The sequence below is a fragment of the Ochotona curzoniae genome, unplaced genomic scaffold (genome assembly GCF_017591425.1).
Source record: "Ochotona curzoniae isolate NIBS_2020 unplaced genomic scaffold, NIBS_Ocur_1.0 scaffold_4505, whole genome shotgun sequence".
In the NCBI taxonomy this organism is placed as follows: domain Eukaryota; kingdom Metazoa; phylum Chordata; class Mammalia; order Lagomorpha; family Ochotonidae; genus Ochotona; species Ochotona curzoniae.
In genome coordinates this window covers 31,427,485-31,449,528 of record NW_024467118.1, presented here as the reverse complement: position 1 = coordinate 31,449,528, position 22,044 = coordinate 31,427,485, and the positions used below count along the sequence as shown (strand labels likewise).

The 22,044-nt window shown below is 40.6% G+C and overlaps 1 protein-coding gene across 3 annotated transcripts in view; it reads left to right on the top strand.

Moving 5' to 3' along the window:
• MSRA (methionine sulfoxide reductase A) overlaps positions 1–22,044 on the top strand; it is a 350,386-nt gene that overhangs the window by 138,433 nt on the left and 189,909 nt on the right. The window lies entirely within an intron of this gene.

The window sequence follows — 22,044 nt, the reverse complement described above, 5'->3', positions numbered from 1 at the left end:
AAATGTTCTAAGCAGAATCAAGGGCAATCCCTGAGTGCACACCTACAATATACAATTAAGTGATTGAACAGAACTTCTTTGTTGCATTCTAAACTCTTTTTCAAAGAGCCCCTTTGTAATCAATGTTTCTTGTCAGGATATCCGGTATCACCAACAGTTCTTGCAAAATATCTCTGCGATGTAAACTTTTTCTGCCTTTTGTCCCCTCTCCCATCCCTCCTGTCTTCTTCTTTTTTTTTTTTTCCTTTTTATATTCCCCTCCCCTCGTCTTCTCTTCAGTAGTCTTCCTTTAGGAATGACCACCTCTGTCCCCTGGAATTCAATGGGAAGTTCAGCTTTCTCCCCCTGTTCTTTCCTTTCATCTTAAAGATCTTTCCCATCCTAGAACCTCAAAGGTCCCTGATTTCATACCTTCTTTAGATACTGTCTAAGGGCAGTTACCTGTGAGGGTACGGGTACAAACACTCTTTGAAGCATTGAGGTGTATTTGCAATGGAAATTGACCTCAGGAAAAACTTGATCTCTAAGCATATTCAAGATACAATGTTTTCTTACTCTCAGAGATGGAACCAGAATTAGCAATCAGTGATTAACTGTTGGGACAATTATGAAACAAAGAACTAATTTTGCCTAAAAGTTAGTAAATCTTGTTCGGTTGGACTATCAGCATTTTTTGAAAGTTTCATATATATGTAATAATAATAATATATGAATAATTTTAAATTAGAATATATATGTATTCTAATTTGAAAGGTAGATTTGCAGAGACAGAAGCAGGGAGAGCAAGATAGAGAAGGAGAGAAAGAGAGAGCTTCTGTCCGTTGGTTCACTCCCCAAATGGACACAATAGCTGGAGCTGAGCAAAGCTGAAGCCAGGAGCCAGGAGCTTCTTCCTGTTCTCATACATGGGTGCAGGGGCCCAGGGATTTGAGCCATCCTCCACTGCTCCCAGACCAGGATCAGAAGTGGAGCAGCTGGGATATGAACTCTTATCCATATGGATGTCAGTGCTTCGGATAGAGGCTTAGCTTACTATGCCACTGGTACTGTTCCTTCCCTTCCACCACACTCCAGACTCTCTCCCCTCATCCCCCAGATTTTGAAAAACCTCCTGGTCAATGAGTAGAGATCTCTATGCTTGGAAGTTAAGATTTAAAGGTATTTAATTGTTTGATTAATTTGTTTGAAAAGCAAATGGAAAGGGACAGATACAGATAGATTTTCCATTTGCTGCTTTGCTCCCCAAGGCTCCTAACAGCCAGGAACCTGGATCTAAATCTCATCTCTCTGTGGTAGGTGATACGGACCATCTCTATGAGCCGTTGTCTGCCGTCTCTGAGGTTGCACGTTAGTGGAAAACTGTAACTGGGAGCAGCGCTCTGACCTAAACTCATGCACTGTGTTGTGGGATGCATGGTCCTCAGGTGACACTTTACCTGCTGTGTGCCAAACACATGCCCCAGCCATGCCTTCTTGCATTAAACTGATTTCTCCATTTAAGTTTCTGAGTATAATAAGAGTGAATGTTCGTTATAGCAATGAAGTTGCCACTTGGGATGCCTGCATTCATTCCTAAGTTGAAATGCCCAGGTTTGAGTCCCACCTCTGCTTCTGCTTCCAGTTTCTTCCTTCTGTGTCCGTGGGAAGGCAGTAGGTGAAGGATAAAGTACTTGGAGTGCTAGACTCAGATATGAAATCTGCACTGAGTTCTGGACTCCTGACTGAGATCTGGCTAGGTCTGGTTGTTACAAGCATTGGAGAATGAACCAGTGGAAGGAAGATCCTCTCTTTTTGTTACATCTCCCTCTCTGTGTCTCTTTGCTATTCAAATCAAAATAAAGTAAGAATGTAAAAAGAAAGCATCATGTACACTGAAATGTTTGTTTCGTTAACTTTCCTAGCCTACTATGGTGTCTGTCTCCATGAGACAGCAAATGCTCAAAGAATTTTTCTGATGACATTTTGTCTTCTGTTTCTCAGATTTTCCTTCCCCCAGGCATGTTAGAAGTGAGGTTCTATGTCACTTGGGAAATGTGAAGTGACACTGACCTGTTTTAGAGGCTTTCCCGCTGCTGTTGTGTTGGAGGTAAACCTCCTTTGGAAGGGCAGATCCAGTACCAGATGGGCTGATTGCTGTGTTTTTCTATAGAATTGCAAATGTATCAGGGATTAAAACTCTGTGGCAAGATTGTGTGTGGCTTTGGGCATTTGTGTGCGTACGTGTGGGGGCAGTATATGGAAGACAGGTTTGGTTTAGACTGGCTCAGTAAACTTGGTGGCATAGTAGGTAAAGCTGCAATGCCAGCATCCCAAGTACATGTTGGTTGATATCCTGGCTGCTGCACTTGTGAGCCAGATCTCTGCTAATGACCTCGGAAGTAAATGCTGGGAAGAGCAGTGGAGATGGTTCAAGTGCCTGGATCTTTGCATATGGGAGTCCTGGAAGAAGCTCCTGGTTCCTGACGTTGGCCTGGGTTAACGCTTGATGTTGTGGCTGTTTAAGGAGTGAATCAGTGAATGGCAGTTTTCTCTCTCTCCTCTCTCTCTCTTCCTGCCCTTCCCCAAAATAAATAGCTAAACCTTAGCAAAACAGTAAATTTTCTAACCCAAAGCTTTCCCTGTTTAACTGTAGGCAAACAACTGTCTCCCCATAAGCCTTAGTTTTTGTTTGTTTGTTTTGAAGAATGCTGGCCAGGTAAGTGCTGAGGCCTTCCCAGCTCTGGGCCCTTTGCGTCTCCCTCTTACATATTCAGAACCAAGGATTATCTGGAAATAGACAGACCTGGGAAGCCCTCTGGGAAGGACTAACATGTGTGCTTTTAGAAGAGATGACTCCTGTGCATAATTCTTAACAAGTTAACAGTGTATAAAGGGCACCATTGTATATATCACCAAAGAGAATAAACATGACCTGTAAGAATCTTACTTTAGAATTGTAGTTTGCCTCTTCCAGGTACTTAAATTCATGCCCATATTCTGGTAAAGACATGAAAGCATTTTATATTAATATTTTAAGAACTGTTATATTTATAGTATTTGTCTACCTGACTTATAGCAGAGTAAGAGAATGGATGGCTTTTGGTCACAAACTCTAAGCATGTTAAGTGCTGGACTCTGAGCAATGTTGGGTATCTCATCTGGTCAGCGCCTTGCAGGGTTTGTGTAATCTTCTCAGATTTTTAATTACCTAGCCCAGTAGATTCGAATGCCTTTCAGTTGGGTTCACACACAAAGGCATGATTTCTAGCTAAGTCAATTTATTGGCAAATTGATCAAGAAATGTCTGCATTCCCAGAGTATTTTGTAGAACTCTCAAGATATAGCTTTTGCCAGGAAAATACTGCATGCAGTGCTATCTCTTACTATTTCCCTTTTCCCCATTTGATTTCATAGTGTGCATTAGTGGACAAGAGAATATCTTCTGTACACTTGATTGTGAGCTAACCAGAGTGACAACAGCATTTTCTACTTGTCCAGACTCATTCCTCATCCTTGAAGATCTTACTATTATAATCTCATTATCTATGGGTTAATCACTTGTGGGTACCTTACAAAATGCTATCTAAACAGGAAGTTTTAAATTCAATCCCACCTGCAATTAGTCATTGAATCACCATTAGGCTTTCGGATTAGAACATGTAGAGCATATGAAAGGGACAGATACAGGACAGGGAGAGAGGCATGGGGAAAAAAAATACGTAAATGTACTATGCCAGGTGGTCAGAGAATATGAATATGGCTCCTTAGAAACTGTTCCTGGGCTTCCATCTTCACCAAGTATTTTTAACTCAAGACATTCAGTTTGTTTCAGACTCCTCCAGCCCCTGCCCATCCCTTCTGCCCCTCCAGTATCTTGTATTTTTGCCACCCAAATTCCTGAGCTGCTCGTGTGTTCTTTTTTTCCCCTGAACTTCCGGACAGTGATAATGAGAGTAATTGGCTCTGTTCTGGTGGGCCTTTCCTGTCTGCCTGTAATGCTGTCTTTCAAGTCGGTGGGAGCCTTTTCTTCACAAGCCAGAAAAACTGGAAACAAAAATTTTGCGATTATTGAATGTCTTTGTTCCTGGTGACTGAGAGTGCCTCATGGCTAGCATCCCTTTAATCCTTCCAGCGAACGGCCCCTTGAAGTGGACATTACTGTACTTTCTCATGGGCAGAGAAACTGAGGCACCCAGAGATGAAAAAAATATAGTCAACTAGGGGGAGTGCTTTCTCTGGTGGGAAAAGATCTTTTGCCAACATGCAGCACCTGTGTTAGAAGGGTTCTCTCTGGCGCTTGGTCTCTTAATGGAAGTGACACCCTGTTGGCAATGGGCCACAGTGTCCATGTAAGAGGCCAGGCGGAAGCCTCTTCTTGAAGCTAGGTCTTCAGCACAGAATGGCTGTTTATTTATTAAAAATACTATTAAAATACAACTTCAGCTTAGGAATTGAGAAGGGTGATAAGTGAAGGGCAAGGATCTGAATCTTGAGCAGCCTTCAGTAAAGTTAATAATATGTACTATTTATGTACTATTTAAAATGTAAAAGTACAGTCCTTGGACATGAAGTCATCATCCAAAGGAGGGTAATTTGGGGGAGTGGAAAGAATGTTATTAAAAATTGTGTTGAAGGTTGGTGTTGTGAGACAGTGAATTAAGCTGCTGTTAGGCTGCCAGCATTCCATATAGGAGTACTGTTTCTCCTTTGGCTTTGCTTCTCATCCATCTCCCTGTTAATGTAGCTGGGAAAACAGCAGATGATGGGCCAAGTACTTGAGGCCCTGACACCTATGTGGGAGACAGTGATGAAGTTCTGGGTTTTTGGCTCTCCAGACCTGGCTCTTGTGTTTATTTGGAGGATTGAACCAGTCAGTAGAAGGGTTCTCTCTCTCTCTCTCTCTCTCTCTCTCTCTCTTTGTCTTTCGCTATGTGTCTCCTTCTGCCTCTGTCTCTGTTGGCCTGCCTTTGAATAAATACATAAACAAACAAACAAATCTTATAAAAATTGCGTTAAGATAATGAGTATCCTGGAGGGTTTTAGGCAACTGGGATATAATGTTACCCAGTAATGGAATAAATATTGTACAATATTATAATAAGAAATATAAATAAATATATATTGAGTTAAATAGAAATTGAAAATAAGGAATTAAGATACAGAAATAAAGTAAATGAATAAAACATTAGAATACAATAGACTTTAATTATATGTAATAAAACATAAATATTCTTAATGTTAATTTTGAAGATTTTACTCAATAAATGTTGTTATGTAATTCCGGAAGGACTTTGAATTAAAAGCCAATTCACTTTCATAAAGTCTGGTTCATGACACTTTAGAAAGAGTAGTGGAATTGATCTGATTAAATACTTGCAATTTTTAAAAAAGATTTATTGATTTTTATTGCAAAGTTAGATATACAGAGAGGAGGAGAGACAGAGAGGAAGATCTTCCATCCAATGGTTCACTCCCCAAGTAAATGGCCAGTGCTGTGCCGATCTACAACCAGGAGCCAGGAACCTCCTCCAGGTCTCCCGTGCGGGTGCAGGGTCCCAAGGCTTTGGGCTGTCCTCGACTGCTTTCCCAGGCCACAGGCAGGGAGTTGGATGGGAAGTGTAGCTGTAGGGATTAGAACACGTGACCATATGGGATCCTGGCGTGTTCAAGGCTGGGACTTTAGCTGCTAGGCCACCGCGCTGGACCCTACACTTGCAATTTTAATATTATGCTAACACCCTATGAACTAGGGTACTGAACTCTCTGTCACTCTAAGTATTCAAGTGTTGGCTATCATTCATAGCCTATTGAGAGGTTAGTGCAAAGTAGCCTTTCAAATTTGTCTTCTTAATTAAAGGGAGTTTAGTTTGTTTCAAAGTGTTAAATTTTTTATTTTTAATTTATTTCTAGCTCCAAATGCTTTAATCCTATCATTTAGAGATGCATAGCCAGGCTGGTTTGTGAGAACTTGAATTCAGCAGGAAGGGGCCTTAAGGTCATGAGTTGATCCCTACAGCAGCAAAAGCACCTTACTGAATGTTCTGAGCTGTCGTGGGTTTTTCATAAAGGCTGGCAGTGATATCTATAGGAGGGAGGAAAAAGACAACTAAGACATCAGGAACATGTGCTAATGCTCTCATTGCAGATCCCCATTGACAGCCAAGGTGCCAAGCCTTTGCTGGACCTTTTCTTAAGTAGCTTGTGAAAAGACTCCAGTGGCTGTCATCAGCCCATGGCCACATCCTACTCTGTGGGCTTCATTTTGGGCACCTCTGGCAGAATGCAATGAACCAATCATAACAACATATTTTTTCCCCCTGACTTGAATTGGTGGTGATTTTTTTTTTAAACAACCCCAGTTAGTTGTCTGCCAGCCAAGAAAACAGCCTTGGAAGCAGCAGGCAATATGTCAGACTTCAAAGGAAAATATATTGGTGTCTCATTGGCTCACATCCAACATTATGTTGGTAAATAATCGAATCCCGGTGTGGCATATTTCTCCCTGAACCTTGACTGAAAACTACTGAAGCCCATTCTATGAGCCGAGGAGTGGCAGTCACTCATTCCAGGAAAAAGGCCAGGAAGAATGACTTTGAAATGTGTTTATAATTAACCAAACAATCTAAATTCACAAGCCTGTTAGAACAGCAGGCTGCAAACTGGTGCAAACTTCTTGAATGGTGAAGTACATGGGGAAGCAAAAAGAACAGACCTTCCTGCCGGGGTTGTGTGCAGCACCTTTAAGGGATGGTGATTGGTCTCTGGAGACATAGTTTAAGGCATATTTTTATTTGAAGTGTCTTTTTCATGTGTGCGATGACCTCAATATTCATTTTCTTCTCAACTGTGGAGAAATCAGGCCATTAAACAGAGAGTGGAGGAAACCTTTGAAAATTCTTCTAATATATCCCTTTAGGTTCTCATGGCACTGCCTAGGATGGCGCAGTGCCATTTTCCTGATGCTGGCCTAGAAAGAGCTATTATGGAGTCAGTATGGAGGACAGACTCAGACGTGGAAGCTGAAATATAGGTGGGGATGTTCTGTACTTGTAGGGCTGAACTGAATTCATTATATAAAGGAATAAAGGAAATACAGGTATAAAATAACACTTGTTTAGTGGACTCTAATCTGTCGGCTTCAGCCATTTGGACACAAGTAAGAATCAGAATATAAGCCTTCCCCCCATTCCAAAACAAACAAACAAAAACCAAACAAACCTGGTCAAAAAAACCATAAGGAACCCAGAATTCCCAAGATCACTGGAATCAGTAACACTTTAATATGTGGTAGTAAACAAGTTTCCAACTCCCTCTAACCTGTATTCTTCATCTGAATGCGAGGTGGAGACTGTGTCCCTCCTTGGGGTTTATGGCTAGTGCATCATGTGGTAATGCGTCCACACACTGGGCACACAGTGGCAAGGAGTAGACTGTGAGGCCTCTGTCGACACCCACAGGCCCAGCAGTGATGCCTGGTAGCCCACCTGGACTCCTGAGGCCAGCAGGAGCTGTGATCAAGGCCTTGGAGTGTGATTCCCAAAAGCAGTCAGGTTCTCGGGACCCATCTCTCCTTCTCAGTGCCAGATGAAGCCTTTTACTTGGGGATTTGGAAGGATAGCAGATGGTTGAGGACTAGTCTGATATCTGCTGCGTACTAAGCAATGCCTGTTGTTTATTTCTCTGTTCAACCCACTCTCACCCTTCTCTAAATCAGATTGGTTGCTTCCCTCTGCATCAGTACAGAGCACTCAGAAAAAAACTCTGTTACTTCTCTTTTTGCCTTGGCAGCAGAGTTGAAGAGTTGTGGCTGATGTTGTGAGTAGTATGCAGGGATCACCCATTTTGTTCAAGTTTTGGAAGTGGGAAAGAGATTTATTTTATGGATGTGTCAGGAAAACCTTTTATCCTAGAAAAAAAAAATGGACTATGTGAGAGAAATAACTATTTCTACTGTTTGTTTTACTTCCTTGAGAAAAACATACATGTGGATAACAACAAAACCCCAAAAGTGATTCATTTTTTCTCTTTTTAAAAATACTTGTTACCTAGTTTTGCTCAACTAGCATTTTTTTTAAATGCCAAGCACTCATGGATCCAAGACAGAAGATATAAAACATCCAAGACAGAAAATGGAGTGCACATTTGGTACATTGCCTCTTGGAAGCCTGTGTCCCATATGAGGAGGTTTGGGTTAGAAGCCTGGCTCTGCTCTGCCCCTAATTCCAGCTTCCTTCTGATGCACACTTTGGGACATGGCCCTGTCACCTGTGTGAGATTGAGTTCCTGGCTTCTGCCTGACCCAACCTTATCTGTTGCAAAAGTTTGAGGAGCAAACCAACACATGGGCTGTCTGGTTTGCTGTTTCTCTGTCTCTCTCCCCTCTTACCCCCTGCTCTGCCATCTTCCCTGCTTTCTAATAAGATGAGATAATTAAAACAACAATAACAAAAATGTAGTATGTTCTCTCTTGTTCTTCCTCTCCCCAGCTATATGTCTTCGGAGCTGTATTATGAAATGGATGAAGGAAAATGGAAATATATAGAAAACACAAAAAATAATATATATTAGACTTAGATAAATATTAGACAAGAGAAAAATAAGTACAATAAAATATACAGAAACTGCATTCCATATAATTCTGTGTAATTTCTGCAAGCTAGCCACAGATTTGAGTTTCTTAGCAGCAAAATGTGTCAGTTAATTAATTGGTGTCATCTCTTTTTTCTTTGTGATTATATATGTATATATTGTGGTTATATATATTCTGGATATATATACATATACATATACATATACATATATATATTTGTTTGTTTGTTTTTGTAAGCTCTTTTATTCCCTATTAGCGCTAACTCCATAATTCCCTCCTACCAGTCCCTGATAACTCCCATGTGTCTTTCTGTCTCTGTGAGTTTGAATATGTAGTTCCTTATAGGTGGGATAATTCAGTATATATCCTTATGTGACTGTCTCATTTTACTTAATGCCTTCAGGGTTCGTCCCAGTTACAGTGTGAGTTAGAATTTCCTTTCTTTTTAAGGATATGCATATACATATGCTACATTTCACTTCTCCTTTCATCAGTAGGCACTTGGATTATTTCTTCCAGCTATTAGGAATAACGTGGGCATACAAATGGCTGTTCCAATCTTGGTTTTCAGTTCTTTTGATGATTACACCTAGGAATGCAATTGGTAGAGTATATGCTAATTCTGTGTTTGATTTGTTGAGGAATTGCCATACTGTTTTCCACAGTGGCTCCATTTTTATGTTCAGAAATCTTCTGAGTGTTTTGTCCCTTGTTCTCTTTGGACATGTGACACTCTGAGGGACAATCTGTGCTTCCCTGGAGGTGCTAGTGTGTTTCTCCTGAGGGCTGTGGCTTAACCTGTGCAGGAGTTAGCTGCGTGGTGTCTAAGGCAATTGATGGACCAGTTAGCTTCTATGGAGTTTTCTGTCTATCACTTCTCTCAATTGAGTCTTATAAAATGTTTGGCTTTGCTTCATTTTTTGAAAAATGTCAAAGATGTATACACATGGGGAAACAAGGAAAGTGATAGTCTCACTCCCTTGCTTCCCACAGGTGTCAATTGTGGATACATGTGTCTCATCCATATTCCCACTCACTCCCTCTCCTTCATCCCAGGTTATTTGAAAGCAGATTTTCACTGTCATATGAGTTCATCTATGACTGCTTTGGTATATTGAAAAGGTTATCTCTAAAAGATAAGAGTAATGTTTTATTGTACCTTAAAAAATAGTTCCTTAATATCTTCTAGTGTCCAGTTAGTCCATATTTCCTCTATTGTGAAATGTGTTTTTTAAAGAGAACATTTGTTTGAAGTAGGAGCCAAATACAATGCATGCATTGCAATTGCTTAATAAGTAGCCTCCTTTTAAGTTCAAATATATATACTTCCTTATATATATTTGAGAGGTAGATGGAGAGACAGAGAGCTCCAGTTACTGGCTCACTTCCTAGATGCCTGGGCTGGAACCAACAGTTGAAACCAGTATGGGACAGAGTTGCCTTAGCTGCAAAGCTAAATCTCTAACTCAGTAGTTAACCCCTTTAAAAATATAAGTTCTCCTCCCTACCTCACGTCTGCCCTCTTTGCAATTTATTGATTAGAGAAATTAAAAGATTTATTTTGTTTTATTTCCTTCAGTATGAATTGAATGGTCTTTTCTCTGGTTTCCACAAATGAGTTAGGGGCCTAATCAGAATTGATAGCTGGTGATGTCACTCAGGAAGTATATAATAACTGAGTCTCTCAGTGAGGGCCAGCAGCCCTTCCTGATCATTTTTTCAATCCATTGTTTTACTAGAAGCCGAAAGATATTTTAATTTTAGCATTTCCCTACATTTATGACATGGAAGAAAATTTATGATAAGGAAATCAAAACAGATATTCAGTTTTCCCTGTATTTTCCATTTTGCTTCACCTTTCTGAGCATGAACTAAGTCTACTCTCATGAGCCAGAAGCATATACTCATTATTTGTGGATAGTTGCTTAAGTCAAAAGCCACGTAGTCCCCAAGTGTGGGATACCTCTTTAATTTGACTAGATGACCATTTTCATTTGGGCACATAAGCAAACTATTGAAATTTGTAGCCATTTGGTCAAACACTTGAAAAACATAATCATGGTAGACAGATTGCCTCAACAGATTTGGATGAGAGAGGCAGGCACCCACTGAGATGGCAGCAGGGCGTTTCTTTGGTGAAGGGGGATCTCAGGAGCAGCCCCTTCTCTTTCTCTGGTCATGGAGACATCCTGCCATGTGGGTTTGAGCGCTGACCCTCAGCATGCAGAAGTTAAAAAAAAAAACAAAAAAACAAAAAAATCCCAACTCCAAAGAGGACTTGCAGGCTGGAGGAGGCTCTGTTTCCAAGTGTGGAACGCTTTCCAAATTTGAAATGGTGAAAATGGGTAGGCAGCCAAGAAATCACAAAGCCCCCTCGGGATGGCTGCCCACAGCAAGGATTAACAGCTGGGCTGTTTCACCTGGAGTGCTTTTCCATGCTCTGGCTTAATACTGTGAATTGAGTTTGAGGAAAGCAGGAGACATGTTTATCAAAGTTCATTTTGCATCCTTCCAGTTTTCAGAGTAGGCAACACCAGCTGTGCTTATCCCTGTCAGACTCTTTGGGCTCTAAGAAGGGGAGAACTTTACTTGCTGATCTCACACCTAAATGATGCAAGCAGTTTCGTAACTTGTCTTAATTTCTTATAAAATGATGGTATATTTCAAGTAAATGAAATAATTCTTGTAAATAAAAATTGGGGGGATCTAGTAAAATGGCGTTTTTTTTAAAAAAACAAAATTAAACAGTATTAGTGTTTTATTATTATTATTATTACTAAAGTCAGGAGTAAATGGAAATGCTACGCCTGAAACCTTGGGAAGTGGAATTCAGTTGAAGCAACATGTTTAGTCTTTGCTGAGAAGTAATAATTTAGCTCAGGCATAAGTAGTGTGAACAGTGCTGTGTGAATCTGAATTTTCCTTAAATTTGCATTTACAGAATCAGCAAAGCCTCCATTACCTCCGTTATCACCAGGAGTTAATACGCCAAATGCTTTTCATTTTTCTGTGTCATCAAGGCTCCAGGACTCAGACAAACTGTTCTAGCTGAGCAAGACTAAATTCCCACACTGAACCCTTTCACGCTGAGAACAACACTGGTACTTTCTGGTATAGGGCCCACCATAAGTCCTTCCAAGTCTCAGCCTGGATTTTAAGACTTAGATAAATTGGAAGATAATAAGTCATGGCAGACCTTATCACTAATAATCTCAGGTAATTTTAGAAAATGTTTAGCATAGGATGAATGTGAACATCCCCATCTGTGGCCTGCCTGAAACAAACTTACTGAGGGATCCAGGTCATTTCTTTGCTGGGAAAATACATTTGAGAGAAAGGCACCTCTGTGTTCTGCCTTCCTAAATCCCTGTGCAATCCTTTGACTCTCACATGTCTTCGCATATGATGCCCTTCTCTATACTTTTTAAATTTATACTATCTTGTTATTTGTCAGAATGAAAATGTTTCTATGGAAGGTTATGGCCGTATTCTGATACATATTGATTCAGTACAGTTCTTAAAAAAAAAATAGAAAACTGAGAGAGAAACCTCTAGCCACTAGCTTCCTCCACCAAATAACCACAAAGGTCTGGATTCTGGGAACTCAGTGTAGGTCTTCCACAAAGGTGGCAGGAACCCAGTTACCTGAAGTATCACTACTCCTTCCCAGGGTCTGAAGCAGCGGGAAGCTGTAATTAGGAGCAGAGCCAGGCATCAAACCTAAACATTCCAAGGGAAGACACAAACATTGAGGCCAATAGTTGTAACCACTAGGCCAAATAACTGCCCTCCATGTAGGGTATTTTTAGGTTACCTTTCAATGAAGAGGCTGTAAAACACCACCACCGATAGCCAGCTTTTCTATTTGTATGCATGTGTGTACATATGTATACATATATACACATGCATATATACATATATGTATATACATATAAACACACACATATATCATATGGATATAATTTCATTTGTTTTTTGAAGTAACTTCTGAGAAAAACAAACTCAGAGATATTCTAAGTGGCTTTGCTAGGGTCAGGCTGCTGGTTAAGGAGATTCAGGACTCAGATTATTTATTCATTTACTCATCAGTCTATTTATTGCAGCTGGAGATGGGAGAAAAAAAAATCTGTCCCTTCCCCTGCCCTGATAAATCTATACTCTAGTGAGCTGGAACAAAAAATATGTATATAAAGGATAGTGTGTGTCTAATTGTGGTTAAGTGCTGCCAATTAAAAGAAAGCACCCAAAGAGGATAGGAAATGCTAAGTTGGGGTCAGAGAACTGCAATGTGCAATTGGACAGTCAAGTGGGAATACTTAAGCAAAGAACTAAAAGAGACAAGGAAGGTGTTCATACTGAGATCCATGGGGAAAACGTCCCAGGCAGAAGGAATGCGCCACCCAAGGCCCTGAGGCAGGAGAGAGCCTGCCAGAAGCCTGTATATTTGAAAAGGAGAAACAGAAAGCTTAGATGGGTTTCCAGCATGAGGGGCTTCTGGTTGACTGTGGTGACTTTAACCTAAAGTTTGTGTGCAATGGGAAATTATAGAGGATTTTGAAAGAGAAATGATGTATCATGACTTATTTTTTTCTAATCACTTGTATGTTGAAGATAGAATGTTTAGGATGGTAAGACAATCAGCAGGATTCCCATTAGAGGGTCTATTATCTCCTGCCCAGTACCTTTAACTTGAAGACACACCATTCTTACCTTAAAATATTAGGTAAAAGTTGATGTCCTTGTGGACCTTTCTCAAATACTGTAATATCTTCATGGTTTTTGAAATTTTTCTACACCTCTGTTTTAAGAATTTAAATGGGCCTCTTAATTAATATTAGCTTGATCCTTGTCAAAAGGTCGTAAGATGACAGTTGCTGGTGAGGATTGTCACTATTGGAGGGAATGTAAATTAGTGCAATGATTATGGACAACAGAGTGGAAGTCCTCAATTAACTAAAACTAGGCAGTTCCAATTCTGGAAAATACCCAAGGGAAATGAAAGCACTATGAAAGATAGTTATGTTCCTATGCCCATTGCAGTGTTTTCCACAGTAACTAAGATATGGAATCAGTCCAGGTATCCATCAGAAGATGAATGGATAAAGAGAATGCAGCCTATATATACATGCAACACTGTTCAGCTTGGCAGAGGAGGAAATGTGGCCATTTAACAAGATGAACGAAACTGGAGGCACAAAAGGAAAGATTCTCTATGCTCTGTTTTACATGTCAAATTTAAAAAGTCAAATAATCAGAGGACAATAGTAGTTAGTAGTGTCTGGGCAGGTAATGGTACTTGGCAGTAGTTAGTATTGGTCAAGGAGTACAAAATTCAGATTAGGTAAGAGGAGTAAACTCTGGAGATGTGTTGCAAAGCATAATGATTGCAGTTAATAAACTGCATAACTGTAAATGGCTATGCATAGATTTTGAATGTTCTCATCACAAGGCAATGAATATGTACAGCAGCTGCTTGTTACACTCTGAGCCTAACCTAGCAGGAGTGTAATCCTTTAAAGAAAGAAGGAAAACTTGGTAAGTACCACATGATGCAGTTTCTTCCTTGAGGGCACTTTTCAGTTTCCATTTGCTTATAAAGAAGAGTGCAAGTAGCAAGCAAGCAAGCATCTATATTTTGAGATGGAAGAGGCAGAGGTTGAGTGCAGGGACTGCTAGATTACCTGCAAATCATCAGAAAATATGCTAGAAGGAAGGAAGATTATGAAAGCCCCAAAGTCTCTTTACAGATTCCCCTCAAATCCATGGCTGACCCCATGGATCAAGTGATACAGGATACAGGTCATCAGAAAGTTGAAGAAAGTCTGAGGTATCAGGAGCTTCTTGGAGTTGTAATATAATATATAGCCTGCTAAGTTAAAGTTTATAAAAGCTTGAGGCTTTTCTTTGAGACTCTAGGAATGTCAAGATTAGAAGTAAACCACAGGACAAAAGTCTTTATCCCAGGGATAAGGGGAAAAGCAAAAGAGACCTACTTTTAGAAAGTCTAAAAGCAGATTTCCACAGTATTAAAGTGGCCTCCAGCAATTTAATTTTGCTTGCCTAGGACAAAATGCAACATATGTTAAAGGAAAATAAAAAATCCAGTCTACCATTTATCAGCTAGTATTTAGTATACAGTAAAACTTATCTGACATGTGAAGAAATAAAAAAGTGATTAATGATGAAACATTAAAAGTCAGTAGATACAGGACCACAGATGATTCAGATGATGATGTTAAGATAGGTGTTGTAATTATATTAAAGGGTTACAGCAAAAGGTGGATGAAATGTGTGAAGAGATAGGGAAATAGTGGCAAAGAAATTTAAACCCAGAAAAATGGAGTGGAAATTCTAAAACTAAAAATATAGCATTTGAAGAAAATACTGTGTAGACTTAATAATTGACTACACATTATAGAAAAGATCAGCAGTGATCTTGAAGGAAGGCATAGAAATCATCCCAACTAGAGCATAAAAAATTTTTTTAATTAAAAGTGGAAAAAAAAAAAGAGGGTCCAGTGCTATGGCTCAATGGCTAAAACCTCACCTTGCAAGCACCAAGGATTCCATGTGGGTGTTGGTTCATATCCCAGCTGCTCCACTTCCTATCCAGCTCCCTATTTGTGAATTGGGAAAGCAGAGGAGGATGATTCAAAGCCTTGGAACCCTGTATCCACATGGGAGACCCAAAAGAAGTTCCTGGCTCCTGGTTTTGGATCAGCTCAGCTCAGGTTATAGCCGCCATTTGGGGAGAGAACCAGCAGATGAAAAATCTTCCTTTCTGTCTCTCCTTGTCTCTGTAGAGCTGATCTGTATTTCTGGAAAAAAAAAGATATATATATACCCCCCAAAAAGAACAGAACCCTAGTGCTTGTGAAATAGTGCCAAGTAATCTAATATTTGTGTAATTGTTGTGACAAAAGGAGCTCAGAGAAACACTGAAGCAGAAATTATATTTAGGAAAATAATGACCATAATTTTGATGAGAAACTATTATGGAATAATCAAGAAGAATGCCACATATGGAGGGTCAATGGAAAAGATGGAAATCAGGACAATGGGGAGAGAGATGAATATAAACTATGAAAGTCCATCTTGGGGCCTGGCACGGTGGCGCAGTGGTTAAGGTCCTCGCCTTGCACGCCCGGGATCCCATATGGGCGCCGGTTCTATCCCGGCAGCCCCTATTCCCTTCCAGCTCCCTGCCTGTGGCCCCGGGAAAGCAGTCGAGGATGACCCAAAGCTTTGGGACCCTGCACCCGTGTGGGATACCCGGAATAAGTTCCTGGATCCTGGCTTTGGATCGGCATAGCATGGGCCGTTGTGCTCACTTGGGGAGTGAATCATTGGACGGAAGATCTTCCTCTCTGTCTCTCCTCTCTGTATATCCGCCTTTCCAATAAAAAAATATAAAGAAATAAATCTTTAAAAAAAAAAAAAAGAAAGTCCATCTTGGTTCAAGATCGTCCTTACTCTTCCTTCCACCCTGACTACTCCAATCCCCTCTGTTCTTTATCCTCTATTTCCATGAAGACAATGTTGAGAGAAGAGGCAGAACTCACAGATTTGGGCTCAGACCTAGGTTTAAATCCCAGTTCTACCTCCCATTAGTTTGGGGACCATGGTGGATTGTTATGGTCTGCATTCATGTGTCATTATTTGTTAATGGAGAACAGTCTATAAGGGATAGAATATATAAATTTTATAGGATAGTACTGGCCACTTCATAGCTTGGCCCTCAGCAGTTACTGGATTCTTTCATCCACCAAATCATCATCCACCCAGTCAGCTACAAGCCACATTAGGGAAATTATACTTCATGCTACAAGCAATAGGATGCATGGAAATGGCAGATTGGTTTTGAATTTCAGAAACATCTCTCAGGCTCCATATGAAGAGTGCTGTGAGCCAAGATCTGGAAAGACCAGATTGGTAGCTATTGCTATACCCCACGGACCTTCTCTTTATACCTTTCTCAAACGGCCATCTACTTTCTTTCATAAATGATTTTGATTTTCCTGTTAAAACTACAACCTCAATCATTGCAAGAAAGAGAAAATCTTGAGTCCCCTTTATAAAGAACAGAGAAGGTTCAGTCTTTAAAGGCCTGGACCAGGGTGATGGCAATAGGTATGGAGTCTGTTGCAGAGTGGAGAGTCCTTTGGTCAGTCTGTGCTTTTTCTATGATATGTGATTACACATCTGAGAGATACAACTCCCAAAGAATGATTATGGTAAGATCATTCTTTTGGTAAGAAACTCCTTTTTTTTTTTTTTTTTTTTTTTTAGTAAAATGGCCCTTCTCCTTAGCTGGAAATTTTTAACTTATTTAAAGACAGAGTGAGAGAGAGGGAAAGTGTTCTTACATCTGTTGCTGCTCCAAATGGCTGCTTAGTTGGAATTGGATTTGGCCAAAGCCAGGATCCTAACGATCTGTCCAGTTCTCCTACAGGGGTGACTGGGGCCCAGATACTTTGGGTCATTCTCTGTAGCCATTCCAGGCACGTTAATAGAAAGCAGAAGAGGAGCAGTCTGAACTCAAACCCGTGTTCTGATGTGGGATGCTGGCATTGCAGGTGGTGGCTTAGCTTACTGTATCACAATGCCCGCCTCTTTAGTCTGAATTTAAGGTCACCAAGAACCTGATTCTACTCTACTCCACCAGCTCCTTCCCTCCCCCCTTTAAAAGTTTCACCTAATCTGCATTGGATCTTGGTTGTTTCATCACTTCCCTACTTTAACACCCTAACTTATTTTTAGCTGAAACCCAGCTCATCTTTCAAGGCTCAGCAGTGTTTCTCCAGTCTTCTATCCCTGTCCTTCTTTATGCTTTTGTTCATCAGGTAAAATTTATCACCCTGCATTGTGATTAGATAGATAGATTCCTGAGCTTTTTTGATGGTGACCAATGGGTCTTGGATTACTACAACCTAGTTTTGAGTGTAGTCCCTTAATGTAAGCATTTAGTAGATGAGTGAGTGAATATCATTTACTATGGTTTGAATAGGAATTGACTCCTGAACTCATGCAGGTGTTTAAACCCCAAAGTTGTAGGATGATGGTTGGAAGAGAGTTGGCACTTAATTCAGTTATGGTGATTGGAGGTGGGCTCTCCTTGGAGATCCTTAGGTCTCCAGGGCCTGCCTTCAGGAAGTAATCCTAGAGAAAAGGCTGATAACAAAGCTTGCGAGAGACCCAGCCTTCCTATCTCCTTCCTGGCTTGCCATGTGATCCTTTCTGTCCATGTTCCATATTCCATGCTGCAGTGTTGCTGCCTTCCTCAAAGGCCAAACCAGCGGGGCTCCATGTAGTGAGCTAAGCAAACCTTGTCTCTTTATGAAGTTAATTTCACCAGGTATTTTGTTACAGTGAAGCAAGCTATTAGCGATGTTTTTCACATTGGCAATGAAATTTGGAGAAGCTTCATGGTATCACCTATTTTACTTAAAGTAAGAAATAATTTTAAGAGTTTAACTTAAGGAAAAGAAGGATTGAACAGAGGAGTGAAAAGTGAAAGATGCTCAGAGAAATCTCAGGGAGCTTCTGGAAACTTTGAGAATTACAACTGTCACTGAGCCAATATCCTTTATAATGGCTCTTCTCTCTGGGGATCTAAGCCAGTTTTCTGGATACTAACTGGACAAGAAAGAAACACCAAGGAACTCAGAGTGGAGAAAACAAAATAAAAATGCTAGGTGAAGGGAGCTAACACTTATTCACCGTCTACAGGATGCCAAGCAATGTTTAAATAAGAGAAGATGCTTCTAAGGCAGTAAAATTATTGAGAGATGCAAAGGTAAGACAGGAAGTCTTATGTCGAGGCCAGAAAGAAATAAAGTAGAAATGAATTAGGTGGCATGCCAGAGGAAAAAATGGGAAGCCTTAAAAACTCCTTGGAATGCCCACTGTGAATAGCCTGGGGAGGAGTCACCCAGGTTATTTGGGTTATCTCATTGTTATCGAGAACATATGTTTCCTGTGATGACATTTGGGCAAAGTGGTGTCAGACATCACTGGCTTCTGATGTTTATTTTCATAGCCGTTCCCCAAGCATAATGGTACCTGAACAGATCACTAGGGGTCACCTAAATACTGCTTGGTCTGATGAAAACACTTAGTATCTCAGACCAGTTGTCTTGTCAGTCTTCCATTTCATAATTAGTAACATGAAGGGCTTGATTTTTCACCAATAACTCTCCCAGCTGTACCATTCCTTCTGTGATGCACACTGACCCGGACTTCTCGTGAATGTTTTTATTTCTCATGAAATGTAAGAACAGGGCCCCATTGTGATTACAGATTGACTTGGGAGACCTTTCAGGAAGATTTCTCCATTTGGGGCTTCTTTCCCACATCCATATGTCCTATGTTTTCTCTTTGCTAGAGCTGGAACTGAAAACATTCTACTGAGTCAGTCAATACACACTGCAAATGTCATGGTCATTTATTCATTGAAATTCCATGGCTCTCCTTCCCTATCTAGAAGGGGAAATCAAACTCCAAGTGTCTTAGAGAGGGCACTAGCCATAAACAGACACATCTGGGAAATAAGAAAAGACCAAAGGATGCCACTTCAGCAAGCTGAACATTTATTTGTTCTTGTTAGAGCTTTCTTTACTTTGCTCAGAACCAGCTGTTGAACATACTTGCCAGGTCCTAGTCAGTCTGGCCGCTAACTCTCCACCTGGCTGGTCTGCTGCTACATGCTCACATCCTGAGAAGGAACTTAGTTCTCTTAGACTTAGGAGCTCCTAGCTCTTGAAGCCTTTGTCATCATGACCCAGTCAGAAAACACTTGCTCTACAACCTCAAACTATATGACATCTGGTGAGCTGGTTTTAAGAAGCCTAAAGCTTCTACATATGCTGGTAATTCTGTCCAGGTGAATCTCATCCATTCCTGGGAGCAGTTATGGCGCCACTCTTCTTTAAGGGACACAGATATACCAATACACATTCCAAGGAAAGGAGATGGAGAGACCACTCAAAAGGGTCTAGTGTGGACCAGGTGAAGGAATTAGAGTATGTAGCTTAGAAGAAGGAGATCCATAGAGTTCCCAGAGTTGTCTTCAATTGATCGGAGTTGGCTGGTTGTCTTAAGGAAGAGGGGCTAAATTTGTCTTTTGTGAGTTAGTGTGAGAGTGTTTGCGTAAAGGAAAGAATGTTTGCATTTTAGTTCAAGGTAGTTAGAGCTTTCTTCCTTAGGTTTGCAGAAGGGTTGGGGGGATCACCTTACCTGTGCTCATTCAAGGAGTGGAGGGTTTGGACTGGTGTTTTGGTGCAGTGAGTTGAAATGCTGCCTGTGACACCTGCATCCCATATGAACACCTGTTCAAATCCCCGCTGCTCCAATTCCTATCCTGCTCCATGCTGATATTCCTGAGAAAGCAATACAAGAGGGCTTAAGTATTTGGGCCCCTGCCACTCATATAAGATACCTGAATGAAGGCTGGCCCAACCCAGCTGTTGCAACCATTTGAGGATTGAACCACTGGAGGGAAGATCATTTTCTGTCTCCCAAATACCATTAATTCTGTCTTTCAAATAAATCGATGAAATATGGGTCTGAAGAAAAGGGCTGATTTGAGCTGTGACTGGACAACTTGCTATTGTGCAAAAATAGTTTTGCATGTTAGCAGGGAACAGAGATGGGAGATGAGATTCTTCCAACCTCAGAAGTCTGGTTTATGAGCTGTCTTGGTGGATACAAATCTGGATAGAAGGATGAGATACAATGATGTGTACAAAGAAATTGGAGCTGCACCAGTTTTAGTGCAAGGGTATGGTGGAGAATACATGTGGGTATACATGAGCATGTTTTAGAGACTGAAAAAGGTAATTTATCAAGTTAAAGCCACATTAGGGTTTGGTGTGGACAGAATATAATCAATTTTCATCATTTATAGCATATACCAGACAGACCCACATCACAGTATGGGTTCTTTATTATTAGCAGAGTGTGTTTTTAAATGTTATTTTCAAGCAGGAGTGAAATGGAAGGTTTCTTGCTGGATTACTTAACATGCTGTAAGTTTGTGGACAAGTAAAATTAGCGTAGAATGGAAACTGTAACATTTACATTACAGCTTCTTTGGGATGCACCCTAGGATTCCAAGCTAAAATCCGTTTTCCAGTCCCTCCGGCCTCTTCTTTTGCTAGATGGGTGCCCAGCATGGTTTTCCCACCTTCAAAACCTCGATGTCTGTGACTGTGCCTGTGATGGGGTTCTGGTCCTATTTTTATCTCAGTCCTGTGGACTCACCTCCCTTCAGTTTACCGTAGGGGTAAAGGGTCCCCATCTCTACTTCTGTTTGCTTGTGATAAAGGGTCCCCAGCTCTCTAATTGTGGCCAGATTTGTGTAAGCTTTTTCTCTCTCAGAGCTCTCGTCTGGGTGTCACCCCGTTAGGACAAGGAGCTATGGCCAGGAGTGCTTAGAAGCATGCAGCACATGGGAGCTTTGTTTCTGTGCTGTTGGCTCTGTGTGAACTTTATTTATAGTCAGTAAAAGCCCATTACTGAAAACGCCACTCTAATAGAGTGCTCCATAAAATCATGCTCTCTTCCCATGATCCACACACACCGTGTTTTATTTATCAGGCACCACTGGATTCTCTAAAATGAATAACATGGTGCAACAGCGTCATTCTTCAAACCCCGTATCTGTGGTCCTGAAGGGGTACTTAATCAGCTTGCTCACAGGTGTCTGCAGCTCTGTATGAAGACAGCTCCCAAAGTTGTTTCCCGGGGAGGTGTGGTGCCAGAACATTGGCTTTGAATCCCAGGCCTGCCTGGCAGGGAATCCTAGAGCTGCACTGGCTGTGTGTCTTTGGGCATGTGACCTAATGTAGCAACACTTCAGTTTTCTCATCCTTAAGATGAGGCTAATCATGCCTTGCAGTTATTGGGGGATCCCACAAGTACTAGGATAGTATTGGAATCTATGCTTTTGTCTGGGTTTTGATGAATAAACTTCTTTTTCCTTTTTCCTTTCTGTTATATGAGGCGTTTCAAGGAAGCAAAATAAAAAGATGCATTTATTTTGGTGCAAAAAAGTTAAAACCCATGAATATGTGAAGTCTGCCAAAAGCTTATAGAAAAAATACATATTTATAATAACTATGCATGGATTTCAAACTGTTTTTGCACCAAAATAAACTTATCTTTTAATTCCATTTTCCTATAGACTTTTAGAAATCCATTTTTATAAAGAAATGAACACAAAATTACTTGATGCTTGTAGGAAATTGTTTTCCTCATTGATCACAATTATAAAGTCACAAAGATGAAGAGAAGAAAAGAAGAAAATAGATTTCAGTTCTCCTTATGAATCATCCACAGTGCCTGGAACAGAACCTTAAATGGTTGTGCCAAATTTAGAAATAATTGAGTCCTACTCCCTTTCCACATGACAAATTGAGGCTTCAGTGTCCCAGCACCTGATTCAGAAGCAACTTGCAGTGCCCTAACTGATTCTG